The sequence below is a fragment of the Staurois parvus genome, unplaced genomic scaffold (assembly GCF_062004578.1).
Source record: "Staurois parvus isolate SC_StPar_1 unplaced genomic scaffold, SC_StPar_1.0 ptg000011l, whole genome shotgun sequence".
In the NCBI taxonomy this organism is placed as follows: Eukaryota; Metazoa; Chordata; class Amphibia; order Anura; family Ranidae; genus Staurois; species Staurois parvus.
This window is the reverse complement of record NW_028317807.1, coordinates 19,847,734-19,864,482: the sequence shown is the minus strand read 5'-3', so window position 1 is coordinate 19,864,482 and position 16,749 is coordinate 19,847,734. Positions and strand designations below refer to the sequence as shown.

Here is a 16,749-nt window from a genome sequence, read left to right as displayed (position 1 = left end):
CCAATCTTTTCAATTAGTTCTCCTCTGTGTAGTCCACACCCTCCAGTGGCTGATCGGATTTTTATGGCTAGAGGTTCGGCCACCAAAGTGTATATTAGACATCCATGACAGGTACCTCTAGAGCAGTGTTGTCCAAAGTGTGTTCCGCGGAATGAATTTGGAAATATTCAAAACTTCCTTTCCAGAAATATTTCCCAAACCTGGATGTCTCCAGAATCGAGTGGGTGCTCAGTCCTTTCGTCAAACATAAAATCATTCTTCTCGAACCAGAAGCTGAAGAAAACCTCATTGATTTGAGAAATGATCTGGTGTATAAAAATCTCTTTGCTGAGAAAGAGCTATCAGAATTTTGAATATGTTTGGAAGCTCATTATCTGCTGCTTAGCATGGAAGCGATTAAATTGCTGTTGCCGTTTCAGTATTAATGGAAATGAAGTCGAAAAAACAAGAGACTTCAATTAATCAATGAAGAAATGCATGTGAGCTTGTCCACCAGCAAGCCTCGAATAAGTTTGATCTGTGATCGCAAGCAAGCTCACGCTTTCCATTAGATTTCATTGTTCATAATTGCCTTCTTATGTATGTATGTATGGATGGATGGATGGATGGATGGATGGCTGTGACACTCATAGCATACTACAATTCTTACATTACAATACACATATAATCAAGTTCATGACATGCTATGATAGAATTGATGTTTATATATTTTTAGATATAATTTTCAATTTAAATTTCCAATTATACTGGTATAATAATAAAAGTTGTTAGTCTTAAAAAATGTACCTGAATAAATATTACTGATCGCATTTATTGTTTTCACTTTGGGGGAGGGGTGGAGTTCCACGACTATGAACTTTGGACAACACTGCTCTAGAGAGAGAAAAAGTCTTGGATGTCCATCCATTAGCCAACACTCGAGCCTGAGGGTCTGAATATAATATAGAGATTCATTTAATAAATTTAGGGCCAAAACCAAAGCTTTGGACAGTGCCATAAGTATACAGTGGGGATCGAATGTTTGGGCACCCCAGCTAAAAATTTGTATTAATGTGCATAAAGAAGCAAAGGAAAGATGGAAAAATCTCCAAAAGGCATCAAATTACAGATTAGACATTCTTATAATATGTCAACAAAAGTTAGATTTTATTTCCATCATTTACACTTTCAAAATAACAGAAAACAAAAAATGGCGTCTGCAAAAGTTTGGGCACCCTGCAGAATTTATAGCATGCACTGCCCCCTTTGCAAAGCTGAGACCTGCCAGTGTCATGGATTGTTCTCAATCATCGTCTGGGAAGACCAGGTGATGTCAATCTCAAAGGTTTTAAATGCCCAGACTCATCTGACCTTGCCCCAACAATCAGCACCATGGGTTCTTCTAAGCCGTTGTCTAGAAAACTGAAACTGAAAATAGTTGACGCTCACAAAGCTGGAGAAGGCTATAAGAAGATAGCAAAGCGTTTTCAGATGTCAATATCCTCTGTTCGGAATGTAATTAAGAAATGGCAGTCATCAGGAACAGTGGAAGTTAAAGCAACATCTGGAAGACCAAGAAAAATATCAGACAGAACAGCTCGCAGGATTGTGAGAAAAACAATTCAAAACCCACGTTTGACTGCACGATCCCTCCAGAAAGATCTGGCAGACACTGGAGTTGTGGTACACTATTCCACTATAAAGAGATACTTGTACAAATATGGTCTTCATGGAAGAGTCATCAGAAGAAAACCTCTTCTACGTCCTCACCACAAAAATCATTGTTTGAACTTTGCAAATGAACATATAGAGAAGCCTGATGCATTTTGGAAACAAGTTCTGTGGACCGATGAGGTTAAAATTGAACTTTTTGGCCGGAATGAGCAAAGGTACATTTGAAGAAGAAGGGGCACAGAATTTAATGAAAAGAACCTCTGTCCAACTGTTAAGCATGGGGTTGGATCAATCATGCTTTGGGGTTGTGTTGCAGCCAGTGGCACAGGGAACATCTCACGAGTAGAAGGAAAAATGGATTCAATAAAATTTCAGCAAATTTTGGATGGTAACCTGATGCCATCTGTGAAAAAGCTTAAGTTAAAGAGGATGGCTTCTACAAATGGATAATGATCCTAAACACACCTCGAAATCCAGGGGGGATTACATCAAGAGGCGTAAACTGAAGGTTTTGCCATGGCCTTCACAATCTCCTGACCTCAACATAATTGAAAATCTATGGATAGACCTTAAAAGAGCAGTGCGTGACAGACAGCCCAGAAATCTCAAAGAACTGGAAGAGTTTTGTAAGGAAGAATGGGCAAAGATACCTCAAACAAGAATTGAAAGACTCTTGGCTGGCTACAAAAAGCGTTTACAAGCTGTGATACTTGCCAAAGGGGGCAGTGCATGCTATAAATTCTGCAGGGTGCCCAAGCTTTTGCAGATGCCATTTTTTTGTTTTCTGTTATTTGAAAGTGTAAATGATGGAAATAAAATCTAACTTTTGTTGACATATTATAAGAATGTCTAATCTGTAATTTGATGCCTTTTGGAGATTTTTCCATCTTTCCTTTGCTTCTTTATGCACATTAATACACATTTTTAGCTGGGGTGCCCAAACTTTCGATCCCCACTGTATCTATTCAACTGAATCAAAAGCCTTGGCGGCAGATAAAGGAACCACAACTCTTGTACCAACATGATTGTGGGTACCTTGTAGATTCATAAACCGCTTCCTGGTATTAAATGCAGTGTTTTTTAGGGGCATAAAGCCAGTTTGATCTGGATGCACTACGGAGGTAATAACCGTATTCAGGCGTGTCACTAAAACCTTGGCAAGGATCTTAATATTGGTTTGCATTCGTGAGATAGGGCGATATGAATCTGGCATAATCAAATCCTTGCCTGGTTTAGGGATCAGGACTATAAGCGCCACATGCATAAAATCTGTAGAAAGCAGAGGTCTGAAAAATGGCTTTGTAGAGTGCCAGGAGCTTTGGAACAAGAATCTCGGCATAACGGGTATAGAATTCAAGCGGCAACCTGCCAGTGCCTGGAGCCTTAGCAGGTTTAAATTTACCGATAGTGATTTCTATTACCTCCTTAGTTAGTGGAGCTTCAAGCATAACCTGTTCTGCTAACAATTTTGGAAATTAGATAGTTTGTAAGTATTTCAACAACTGTTGTGGGGTGGAAGTAACTCTAGAGCAGTGGACACTAAATAGCGGACCGCAGGACAGTCCTGTCCGGACCGCAGCCACGCCACCCCCGGGAGCCCTCCCTCAGGCCCCCCACCCAGCCACTGACACCATCCACACAGCGGGCAGGGTGCAAAGAGCTGCAGATCGGGACCAAGGGGCGGGAGCTGCCTAAGTCACCATGTCAAGTGGGCGACCGCCAGGCCCGCTACCGATGAAAAGACTCCGGCCCCCCCACCTCAAGTCCCCACACACCAACAAGCTGGGCAATCACCAGCTCCAGCCCCCCAGTCCCGACCCGCAGCCCCCCACACTCTGCCTACCATGAGGACGACACTAGTAGCCAGGCGGGAGACCCGGAAGAAGACACTCAGCAGCAGCGGCATGGTCGCTGTCTGGACAGGACCACCCCTCGGTGGGTGGGGATTGAAGAGCTGCAGATTGGAACTGAGGGGAAGGAGCCGGCGACCACCCAGCCAGTCAACATGCAAAAACCTCTGTTCTCTGCACCTCGAGACAGAAAGCGGGAGCCCCCCCACACATGCAAGCCAGGCAATCACCCACCTGCCAACACAACAACCTAGGCAGCTCCCACCCCCCACACCTAGCCCACCAGGAGAACCACAGCAGTGGCGGGCCAGAGTCCCAGGAGAGGACACCTTAGAAGGATTAGTGTCTCTGCCCTGCCGAAGGTACCAGGGGAAGGGTTGGGTTAAAAGGGCACTGTGTTGTGTTAAGAGGTGTTGTGTTAAGAGGTGTTGTGTTGTGTTAAGGGGCGCTGTGATGTAAAGGGGGGCAGTGATGTGAAGGGGAAAAGGGGACACTGTGGGACTTCTTTAAAGAGGGGACTAATGTAGAGGAGACTACAAAGAGGGGACTACAGTGTGAAAAGTACACTAAAGATCATAATGTACCTGGGGACTGTGATGCGTTATATCGCTAATGAGATTCGGACCTCTGCTGGAAGGAAATTTTGCTTACCGGACCTCCATAAATTTTAATTCAAGACCCCTGCTCTAGAGGTACACACATCATGGAAGTAGTTAACAAATTCTGGTGCAACCAGCGATGGGTCAGACACCCGGGCCCCCGTGGCGGTTGTCAAGGTGTTCACGACAGGGGGTCTGGAGTCCATATGAGCCAAGTATGCCAATGATTTACCGGGGCATTCGCCATGTTCAAAAATGCGTTGACGCGTGAAAGATTTTGTTTGGCCTTTAACTGTTCCACTAATCTACTGTGCAGTTTCAAATTGGTTAGCTGGTCAGGCGTGGGATCCACGAGATACTGATCTTGGAGACTAGGTAGATGTGAACTAGCCTGTTGAAATACTAATTTGGAGGTATGTTTAGTTCTAGATATACACGTAGTAAGGATAAGACAGACATGTTTTTTGAAGGTTTCCCATATTACTAGAGGGGATGCGGTGCCATGATTTATTGTGAAAAAAATGGGTCCATTCTTCACCAAAGGTATCAGCATCAGAAATGGCTGTAAGCCAAAAGGGGTTTAATCGCCACATTGGGACAGGTGGTTTATCATATACCCATAGAGTAACCCAACAGGGGGCATGGTCTGACAAAAACCTGCCTTTAAGAGTCTGGGACCTAAAATTGTGGACAAAGCAATAAAGTCAATCCTGGAAAAGGTGGAATGTTTGGCAGAAAAACGAGTATTCTCTACGTTGGGGATAGAGATGTCTCCAGGTATCAATGAGATACCCTCCAAAGTTTGTTTCTCCTTTGAGAAAGTCATTCAGACAAAACATGTCAGGAAGTGACATCAGCCAGAACAGGAAGTGCCTGTGATGCTGTCCTGGTTACTGGAAATTATATATGACCTGCCAATGTGAGCCTTTTTAATATAATAAATGCTATATTAGTGGGATCTTCTGCACTATTAGTCTCCTTTCTCATTCTATGCCCTGCCTGCAATTTACTAATGGGGATTTGAGGTTTTGTATGCTGGTGGAGCAAGTGGATGCAAAACAGCTTGGAGCAAGCGAAATCATACAACCCTGTGTCATAGGGGTTGCTGGAGGTAAGGTGTTTTGGCATATGGGGGAATGAGCACTGTGGAGAGTCACATGTCTGGCACTTTTATGGGCACAAGAAAGTGAGAGTACAGTATATATTAGAGATCTGAACAGTGGAGTTTTGAATATGCTGCACTACTGAATGTTCCTTTTTCATGTGACACTGGATGTGGAGAGGATTTAATAGGAGGGGTGGTCATCAGGAAGAAGACAAGATTTGGATTGATGGGCGTGAAGATTCTGTTTGATTGTTTAAGACACAGACATTGTGGGGGGGGGCCTCATCAGACCCATTGCTTGGTTTATGGGTCAGAAAATATGGTAAGAATCTTTGAGATTGAACCCATTTGATATACTTACCTGTTGACTGAATGAAGAAGCAGATGCATATATTTAAGCACTGGACATTTTGAATACTATATTTTAATTAGCAAAGCAAACATGGACTGGCACTATTGCCATCATCAATATTAAAGAAATCTGCACAATGAGTATGAAGGTTACCATAGTTTATTATTGTACAGGTGGGTGTTCCTTGCACATCCTGTCTCTTCAAATGGACAGTAATGATTAGCAGCATTGAGGTACTTTGTTCATGAATATGATCGTATTTCATTTTATCAGATTAGATTACATAGAGGAAACCGATACAATCAATATCTTGCGATCATAAGTTACTATCTTATCAACTGAAAACTACTTCCCGTGTGTGGCATATCGAGCGAATGGGTTGTCAACTATAGATCAATTATGTCGATTGGAAGAGACCAATCAGAAAAGAAAACTGATCATTTATCAAAAAGAGTGTACGGTCACCTTTAAATACTTGTGAAATATACAGTCAGGTTCATAAATATTGGGACATCAACACAATTCTAACATTTTTGGCTCTATACACCACCACAATGGATTTGAAATGAAACAAATAAGAGGTGCTTTAACTGCAGACTGTCAGCTTTAATTTGAGGGTATTTACATCCAAATCAGGTGAACGGTGTAGGAATTACAACAGTTTGCATATGTGCCTCCCACTTGTTAAGGGTCCAAAAGTAATGGGACAGAATAATAATCATAAATCAAACTTTCACTTTTTAATACTTGGTTGCAAATCCTTTGCAGTCAATTACAGCCTGAAGTCTGGAACGCATAGACATCACCAGACGCTGGGTTTCATCCCTGGTGATGCTCTGCCAGACCTCTACTGCAACTGTCTTCAGTTCCTGCTTGTTCTTGGGGCATTTTCCCTTCAGTTTTGTCTTCAGCAAGTGAAATGCATGCTCAATCGGATTCAGGTCAGGTGATTGACTTGGCCATTGCATAACATTCCACTTCTTTCCCTTAAAAAACTCTTTGCTTGCTTTTGCAGTATGCTTTGGGTCATTGTCCATCTGCACTGTGAAGCGGCGTCCAATGAGTTCTGAAGCATTTTGCTGAATATGAGCAGATAATATTTCCCGGAACACTTCAGAATTCATCCTGCTGCTTTTGTCAGCAGTCACATCATCAATAAATACAAGAGAACCAGTTCCATTGGCAGCCATACATGCCCACGCCATGACACTACCACCACCATGCTTCACTGATGAGCTGGTATGTTTAGGATCATGAGCAGTTCCTTTCCTTCTCCATACTTTTCTCTTCCCATCACTCTGGTACAAGTTGATCTTGGTCTCATCTGTCCATAGGATGTTGTTCCAGAACTGTGAAGGATTTTTTAGATGTCGTTTGGCAAACTCTAATCTGGCCTTCCTGTTTTTGAGGTTCACCAATGGTTTACATCTTGTGGTGAACCCTCTGTATTCACTCTGGTGAAGTCTTCTCTTGATTGTTGACTTTGACACACATACACCTACCTCCTGGAGAGTGTTCTTGATCTGGCCAACTGTTGTGAAGGGTGTTTTCTTCACCAGGGAAAGAATTCTTTGGTCATCCACCACAGTTGTTTTCCGTGGTCTTTCGGGTCTTTTGGTGTTACTGCGCTCACCGGTGCGTTCCTTCTTTTTAAGAATGTTCCAAACAGTTGTTTTGGCCACGCCTAATATTTTTGCAATCTCTCTGATGGGTTTGTTTTGTTTTTTCAGCCTAATGATGGCTTGCTTCACTGACAGTGACAGCTCTTTGGATCTCATCTTGAGAGTTGACAGCAACAGATTCCAAATGCAAATAGCACACTTGAAATGAACTCTGGACCTTTTATCTGCTCATTGTAATTGGGATAATGAGGGAATAACACACACCTGGCCATGGAACAGCTGAGAAGTCAATTGTCCCATTACATTTGGTCCCTTAACAAGTGGGAGGCACATATGCAAACTGTTGTAATTCCTACATCGTTCACCTGATTTGGATGTAAATACCCTCAAATTAAAGCTGACAGTCTGCAGTTAAAGCACATCTTGTTCATTTCATTTCAAATCCATTGTGGTGGTGTATAGAGCCAAAAATGTTAGAATTGTGTTGATGTCCCAATATTTATGGACCTGACTGTATGTCCCCATTTGAAGATTTCCTTTCACTTCCAGTTCCAATTATAAATATAACACCCTTTACCACCGTTTTCTGTTGCAAAGTTCTCTCTTCAGGAGGGTAATAGAACAGCATTTCTAATCATGATTCAAGGAGGTGAAACAAAAACAGGCTCTTTCCCCCCAAAAGACAGCCAAGGAGGGGGAGGAAAGAGGAGAGTGGATGACATAACGGGAATAGGGAAAGGTGGATAGAAAAAGGAGGACACGTGTGAAAATCAGGCATCGTGAGGTGCTGTTAGAAGGCACGAAAAGCGGTTAGAGATGGCGGCGAGTACCTTTTATAGGTCACACTGTGCAATCAAGCATGAGGAGTATGTCCTGGGGTGGAGGTGTTGGAGTGTTCTCCATGGACCGAGTGGGTATGTCCACCCAGGGCAGCAGTTGGAGTTGGCTGGGAAAAGTGAAGTACGAATGTGTGAGAACCATTGGGCTCAAAGGTTTCACAGGCTCTCCCATCCCCAATGCCCCAGGACAATCAGTGTTGGTGGATCTTCATTGAGGTCACTAAAAAAGGATCAGCAGGTGTGGCCAGTGGTGGGGAAAGAAAGATAGGCCCAGGTCTGACCAGCCTAGGTCAATAGAGATTGACAGTGATATAATGGGGGGGGGGGTTGCTTTTACAACATTACCGAACAGAATACAATATAGAACTTTATTATAAGATAGCATCACAAAATTCCCAGGTGTTAGTCAAGTCCATCTAAATCTGCTAGTTAATCTAACAAAATAACCAGTCTGGGCCAATTCTGAGACAGACAGACAGACCTCAGTACTTTGCTAGAAAAATACTTAGAACAAGCTCTAAACATTATATCATTATATATATATATTTTCTGAAAGCAGAAGCCCTGGAAATAAAATGGTGCCTGTTGCAATTTTTAAGCTGTATGATATTTACACAGCCCTTTATCAAAAGCAAATTCTCAGGAAAAAATAAACTTAAATGCATTTTAGTGCACACAGACAATACCCAATTTTTTGGTAAAAAATATGCCAGTAAACATATACCGGACATGTCAAGATTTAAAATTTCACACGCCTGTGAAGAAGCGACAAACTTTGATTGATGAAAATCTCCAGTGGCTAAAGCGGAATTAAAAGCCTTTACAGGTTGCTAGTGTATAGTTAAATGTGCATTCTGTTTCTAATGCTCTCACTCTGATCTTTGCGGTGATACCTCATATGTGTGGGGCAATCACAATTTACACGTGTGTGTGACCTATGTGCGCATTTGCTGGAATCATGATCCTGCTATAACCACTCATTTTCTAGGAAATATGGGTACATCCTAAGGATGGGAAGTGGTTAAAGCCAAACTCCAGATAACACTTTTTAAGCAGCTACAGCAACTAGGGTTGCCAACTGTCCGGGATTCACTAGGACAGTCCAGGTTTTGAATCTTATGTCTGGGTTTCAGTCCACCTGGAACCTTGACAAATTATTCAGACTGGACCGTGGCTCGGAATGCATACCTCCATGAATCTTGGCATCCTGCAGAACTTGGCTGGAGTCCCAGAGCGCAGTGTTCTACTGATTTATCTCACATGAACTCACTCTGGGCACCTGCCCCGCATGTCCTCCGGGGATGGGTGCCGGAATCATACGCTCTATTATTGTGAGAGGCAGGCAGTGAGGTGGTGGATTCCGATAACAATAATACAACCAAGGGCCAAGGGAGCCTAGGCTCCTACTCCACTTGGACATTACAACTACAATAGGAGGGAGGACATCTGTCCGAACAAGGCTGCACTGACCTGAGGGCTTTGTGCTCGGTTCGCAATTTGTGCTGGGAGGATGAATTTGGGGTGAGGGTAGAGAGAAATTTGTTCTGGTGGTGGGGGGGGGGGGGGGACTGGGGTAAGGAGAATTTCTATTGAGGGGATATTTGGAAGGGAAGAGCATTTGTGCTAGAAGGAGAATTTGGAGTGGTGGTGAGGGAAGTTGGGAGGGGAGAGGATTTGTGGTGGGGGGTATTTTTGCTGGGGGCAGTTTGGGGAAGGGCATCAAGTAGATTTTTTTCTGTGAGTGGGAGAGGATTTATGCTGGGGTGGTTAGGTCAATGATTTGCTGGGGGTGAGTGCACAGAATAGTGCTGGATTTTTGTTTTTGGAGGGGGAGGACTGAGGACTTTTGCTGAAAGGGTAAAGTGGGGAAGAGTATTGCTTGAGGTGATCATTTTGTACTCTCCTGCCCACTACACTGTGTTAGACTACCCTGACTTCTGCACTTATTTTGTTGTGTACTCCCGACACTGTTCACTGTGTGTAACATACTCCTAAACCTGACACTGACTGCAGCACGCTGTGCGTTACATACTCCTGACCTTTGCACTCTTTGCACTGCACACCACAGTCCCCTGCACTGACTTACAGACTGCTCCACTATATACACTAACACCAAAGTGTTAATTGTCTTAACAGTTGCTGGTTGCTAAGCAGGGCCTGAATATTTTAATAAAGGTCTTTTTAACCGCTAGCCTATAGGGCACGAATACCCCCTTCCTGCCCAGGCCAATTTCCAGCTTTCAGCGCTGTCACACTTTAAATGATAATTGCGCAGTCATGCAACATTGTACCCATATGAAATTTACAGATTTACAGTGACAGATAGAGCTTTCTTTTGGCGGTATTTAATCAACTCTGGGTTTTTTATTTTTTCTTAAACCAAAAACCACAGAAAATTTTGGAAAAAAAAATGGTTTTTCTTAGGTTTTTGTTATAAAATTTTGTAAAGAAGTGATTTTTCTCTTTCACTGATAAGCGCTAATGAGGCTGCAGTGGTGGGCACTGATAGGTGGCACTGATGGGCAATGATGAGGAGGCACTGGTAGGTGGCACTGATGGACATTGACAGGCATCACTGATGGGCACTGAAAGGCGGCACTGATAGGCAGCACTGACTGGCACTGTTAGGTGGCACTGACATGGCACTGATAGGTAGCACTGACATGGCACTGATGGGTGACACTGAAAGGCAGCTCAGATGGGCACTGCTGTGTGGCATTGATGTGCACTGGTAGGCACTGATATGTGGCACGAGGCACTGATGAGCACTGACACAAGGCACTGATGGACACTAACAGGTGGCACTGCTGGAGCTACACTGATCATCAGGGCGCCCTGATGATCAGTGTACATGTCCCCTTCGCGGAAAGCCGATCGCCGCGCGCTCCCTGAGCTGCGCATGCGCGGTGAGAATGGGAGGACGTCACAGAACAAGAGAACCACCTTGCACCCGTCATTGGACTATATGGCAGATGGGAGGTGGTTAAGGTGGGCTCAGAAACTGTTAGCTGGCTATTGATGTTTTGTGCTGAGGTTTACATGTCTGAGACCCTTACTTGTGGCGTAGCAATCCAAGAATATTTTATGGGTACAAGAATGATTGTTTTATTAACCATGCCTCTTTAAGCCCCTACCACAATTTGGCTATACCCACTGTTCGCTGCACCACATTACTACTCCCCTTAGGGCACCTGAAAGTGTCCCAGTGTATACTGCAAAAAAAAAAAAAAAAAAACTGCCATGCACTGCTAAAGTGTTTTAGGATTGGTTTGAAGAAAAGGTGGCAATCTTAACAGCAACAGTTTTTCAATTTTGGGATACATGTTTTACAAAAAAGCTGACCGTTGTAAGCACCCCTGTCGATGTTAAAGGATATGTTCACCTTTCATAACATGTTACACCCATATTCAGGATGTAACATGTTATGATATGACCCATCTCCGCTTCCTCCCAATCCACTATTTTGACAGCTAGTGGAGGACCTTCTCCCCCCCGCTAGCTGTCAACATTTAACCACTTCCTGTCCGGACACTTTTACCCCCTTCCTGTCCAGGGCAATTTTCAGCTTTCAGCGCTATCACACTTTGAATGACAATTGCGCGGTCATGCAATACTGTACCCATATGAATTTTTTACCATTTTTTTGAGACAGATAAAGCTTTATTTTGGTGGTATTTATTCACTGCTGGGATTTTTATTTTTTTTACTATGTAAATGAAAAAGTCCAAAAATTTTGAAAAAGTGTTTTTTTTATAAAATTTTGCAAATAAATAATATTTCATCCTAAATCTTGGCCAAAATTTATTCCGTTATTTTTTTAGTAAAAAAAAAAAATCCAAATTAGTTTATAACCAAACATTACAATTTTTAAACATTTTTTTTTACATTTTTATTTTATTTTTTTTTATATTATTTTTTATTTTTACATACTGTCACCATAGCAGTACAGTGTCACCATGGTGACACTGTACTACTTGTGGGGGGTGATGAAGATTTTTTTTTTTTTTTTTTACACGGATTGCTTTTACACCCATATAGGATGTAAAAGCAATCATTTCTCTTTCTCTCTGTCTGCATTCTTGCAGTCATTGAGAAATACTGAGTGAGCTGTGATTGGTCACAGCTTGTCACATGGTACAAGGCTGTTGTGAATAGCCTTGTACCATGTGACCTCTGATCATTCACAGATTTCACACGTAGTAAGCAATGATGTCACAAGTGACATCTTGCTTACTACTTTGCATGTGATCACTGATTCGCCAATCAGTGATCACATGACCGGGACCTCGTACAGAGGTCCCGTCCGACGATCGGTGTTTCACTGTGTCCGGAGGACACAGCGGACACCGGATCGCGGTGGTGCGTGCTCCTAGGGAGCGCGCACAGCTAGAAAAGGCGGGTGCCGTTTAGGAACGGCAACCCGACCTTGGACTGCCACCGCCCTGCCGTTTATAAACAGCAGGCGGACGGCAAGAGGTTAAAAAGAACTTGGCCGTGCAGTGCTGTGCCCACCCGGCTTCATCACTCATTCACAGTGTTCTGTGAATAAGAAAAGGTCCAGACAGCCTTAGCGGCTGTCTGCATGTAGTTCTCAAATTACCACAGTGCTGTAAGTGCTGTGGTAGTTCATTGATTCCTCCTCTCAGTAAGTATCGTACCACTTGCCCTCCTGAGGATTTACCCCCCTTCATGACCAGGCCATTTTTTGCGATACAGCGCTGCGTTACTTTAACTGACAATTACGCAGTCATGCAAGGCTGTACATAAATGAAATTTATGTCCTTTCCTCCCCCCACATATAGAACTTTCTTTTGATGCATTTTTTTTTGCGCTATAAAACAAACAAATACCAACAGTTCTGAAAAAAACAATATTGACTTTTTTCTAGAAAATATATCCAGTAAAAATTAAAAAAAAAAAAAAATCAAGTTATTCATAAATTTAGGCCAAAATGTATTCTGCTTCATGCTGTCACTAAAACAAAATCCCAATACATGTAAATTAAATTGGTTTATTGAAAGTTATAGCATCTACAAATGGTGGTATATATTCCAGAATTTCTTTATTATACTAGTAAAGGCGGCGATCAGCGACTTATAGCAGGACTGTGGCACGCATTCTGACACTGGGGGGGAACTAACTGCCACTGACATCCCAATGACACTAATACAGTCCTAATAAAAAGAACTGACACTGTACTAATGGTGCTGGGCAGGAAGGGCTTAACATCTGGGGCGATTAAAGGGTTAACTGTGTGCTGTTTTAATAAGTGTGCGGTGTGTGTTTTACTAGGGAAACATATTGCTGTATATTTCTCTGTTACTGCTGGCAGGAGATAGACCTGTGTAGTTTATACACAGGTCTCACCCCTGTCAGTGATACTCAGTGATTGCCAGTTGTCGGCAAGGAATCTCCAGCCAGGACCCGGTGATCAATATCAGTTTCCGCCAATATGTCCCCTACCAGGAGATGCAAAATCACGTATATAGACGTCATATTGCGCAGCCCTGCAGCAATAGTTCCACTATAGGGCATATATACACACACTATATTGCCAAAAGTATTGGGACGCCTGCCTTTACAAGCACTTGAACTTTAATGACATCTGAGTTTCAGTCCACAAGGTTCAATATGGAGTTGGCCAAGCCTAAACCCTGAAAAACAACCCCACACCACTAAACTTTACACAATGCAGACAGTCAAGTACCATTCTTCTGGCAGATGCCAAAACCAGACACGTCAATCAGATTGCTAGACCGAGAAGCGCAATTAGTCACTCCAGAGAACGTCTCCACTGTTCAAGAGTCTAGTGGTGGCGTGCTTTACACCACTGCATCTGACACTTTGCATTGCACTTGGTGATGTAAGGCTTGGATGCAGCTGCTCGGCTATGGAAACCCATTCCATGAAGCTCTCTACACTATTTTGTGCCTAATGAAGGCCACATGAAGTATGGAGGTCTTTAGCTATTAACTCTGCAGACAGTTGGTGACTTCTGTGCACTTTAGCATGCACTGATCCCACTCTGTAATTTTCCGTGGCTTACAACTTCGTGGCGGAGTTGCTGTTCCAAGATGCTTCCACTTTGGTATATTACCACTAACAGATGACCGTGGAATATTTAATAGCAAGAACATTTCACAGATGGACTTGGTGAATTCAAGCGTGGTACCGTGATAGGTTGCCGCCTGTGCAATGAGGTCCTGCAAGCGACCCATTCTTTCATAAATATTTGTAGAAGCAGTCAGCATGCTAAGGTGCTTGATTTTATACACCTTAGGCCATGGAGGTGATTGGAACACCTAAGTCCAATGACAGTGTGAGTATGTGTGTGTATCTCAAGTTTTAATTCGGTAAGGTGCATGGTGTGATTATATGACGCACATTAAGCCACTGTGATTCCACCTCATGCAAACGGACAGGGGCACATTGTGTGCTCACTTAAATGTGAGTAGTAGTTTCATAGATAGAGAGTGATTTTTGTTATGGTATAACACTATTGACACACAGTTCATTTATTTCTCTTGGGTGCTCATGACAAATACATTGGAGGAGTATTTTGAAAGCAGATTTGATGATTGAGCCTAGGTTCACATATATGTGGTGCGGTATATCGCATGTGATTCACACAGAAACAGCACCGCATTCATGTGCAAATCACATGCGATTTGTGTGCAGTGTGATTAGAGCCATACATTTTGTATGACTCCAACTGCACCACACCTACACCAAAATGTGCAGAGCCCTTTTTTTGGTCCGCACTAGAATCTGATCGCATGGGTATTCACACCAATGCGATCCAATTCTGCACATTGCACCAGGTTTTGCGGACTGCTTTCGGGGTGGTGTTAACTCAACATACACACCCACATGGTTTGCATGAACAGGGTGTGATTCTGATGCGGTGCAGAATTCGCACATAAAATGCTGCAAATTCCGCACAGCATCAGTGTGAACCAGGGCTGAAGGTTGAAGAAATCAGTTTTTTTTCAGAAGACTATTTTTGGTAGAGGAGGGTAAGAGTACATACAAGTGATATAAGTAAAATGTGAGCACCATTTATTGGATTTGGAGCACAACTTTGGAGTATTTACATACTGTGCTATATAGTTTGTTTTTTTCGAGGGTTACTATCCTGCTGTTTGGAGTCTTACAGAATTTCAAGAGAGTGGAGGACTTTGTGATTGGAACGTATTTTGAACTGATTGACAGACGCATGAGTATTGAAGCGCTGGTCTAAAAATTGCTTAATTCACTTGTCAACTTTCCAGCTGCTGGGACTGTTGGAGAACAACTCTAGTATGCTGATCTATTAGACTCAGATAGGAGACCTGCATGGCATTAGTGATCTGCTGATTGCTAGTGCAATGCTTTACAGGCACCTGCAACAAAAAACTTAAATGCACATTTTTTTTACCTGCAAAAAAATGTGCATTATTGAAAGGTGAACTTGTCCTTTAAATGCTTTGACTCATTCGTCTAACTGCCACTTTTGTTGGACAGCTCAGTTTGTTACAGGATGTAGACAAATATCAGACTTAATGGCTGTATCAATAACAGGTAAAAAAGTAGGAAAAAAGCCTCTAAAAATAAAGCTAATGCAACCACCACAAAATTGGCAAGCTGCAATATAAGATTTAGATTTCTGGGGTTAATATTGGTTTAACAAAAACAAACAAAAAAAAAAGCCCTACAGGAATTACCAAAGATAAAAACAAATTGCTTTTTTGGCTACAAATACACTATAACCTTTTATCCAAAAGACAAACTCTGATGATTAAGCTCCGAAAGGAAGTTTATAACAGGCATGTTTTCAATAGAGATTGGGGCATTTTCAAATCCCACACATTTTAAGAAGACTAAACTTGCAAATTAATTGCAAAGTTAGTTTGTCAAGCCCATCAATAAAGCTTAACACATCGGAAGGTAATGCTTCCCAAATGAGAGATAAGCCTTGGCTACTTTTCTGAAAAACTCACAGTCCTGACATAGAGCTGTATTGGATAAGCCTCAATAATCAAAGAGTCATTCGGGATTCCAGTCGGGTAGATTGTTTGTTCTCATTATTTTTGTGAAGTGGAACACTTAAAGCCATACAAATTTTTCATCAGGGCATTAACGTAAACACTATTTAAAATATGAATTATTAAGCTGCACAGTGATTGACCATTTATTATAAGGCATACATATTTATAAATGCCTGTGCTAGGTTTAAAAGGAAAATACATAAAAAAACCCCTCAAAGGCCATTATACTGCACATTTAATGTACACGCAAATTTTATTCTAACTTTATTCAGCACAAACATATACATACATACATACAGTATGTGTGTCTTACAGAAGTGAGTGCACCCCTCATTTTTGTAAATATTTTATTATATCTTTTCATGTGACAACACTAAAGAAATTACACTTTGCTACAATGTAAAGTATTGAGTGTACAGCTTGTATAACAGTGTAAATATGCTGTCCCTTCAAAATAACACAGCCATTTATGTTTAAACTGCTGGCAAAAAAAGTCAGTATACCCCTAAGTGAAAATGTCCAAATTGGGCCCAATTAGCCATTTTCCCTCCCCATGTCATGTGACTCGTTCCTGTTACAAGGTCTCAGGTGTGAATGGGGAGTAGGTGTGTTAACTTTGGTGTTATCCCTGACTCTCTCATACTGGTGTATGTGTATATACACACACACACATACATACACACACACACACACACACACACA

General features: G+C 42.2%; 1 protein-coding gene across 1 annotated transcript in view; it reads right to left on the bottom strand.

Annotated features, from left to right (window-relative positions):
* Positions 1–16,749, bottom strand: part of PIKFYVE (phosphoinositide kinase, FYVE-type zinc finger containing) — a 249,768-nt gene that overhangs the window by 12,064 nt on the left and 220,955 nt on the right. The window lies entirely within an intron of this gene.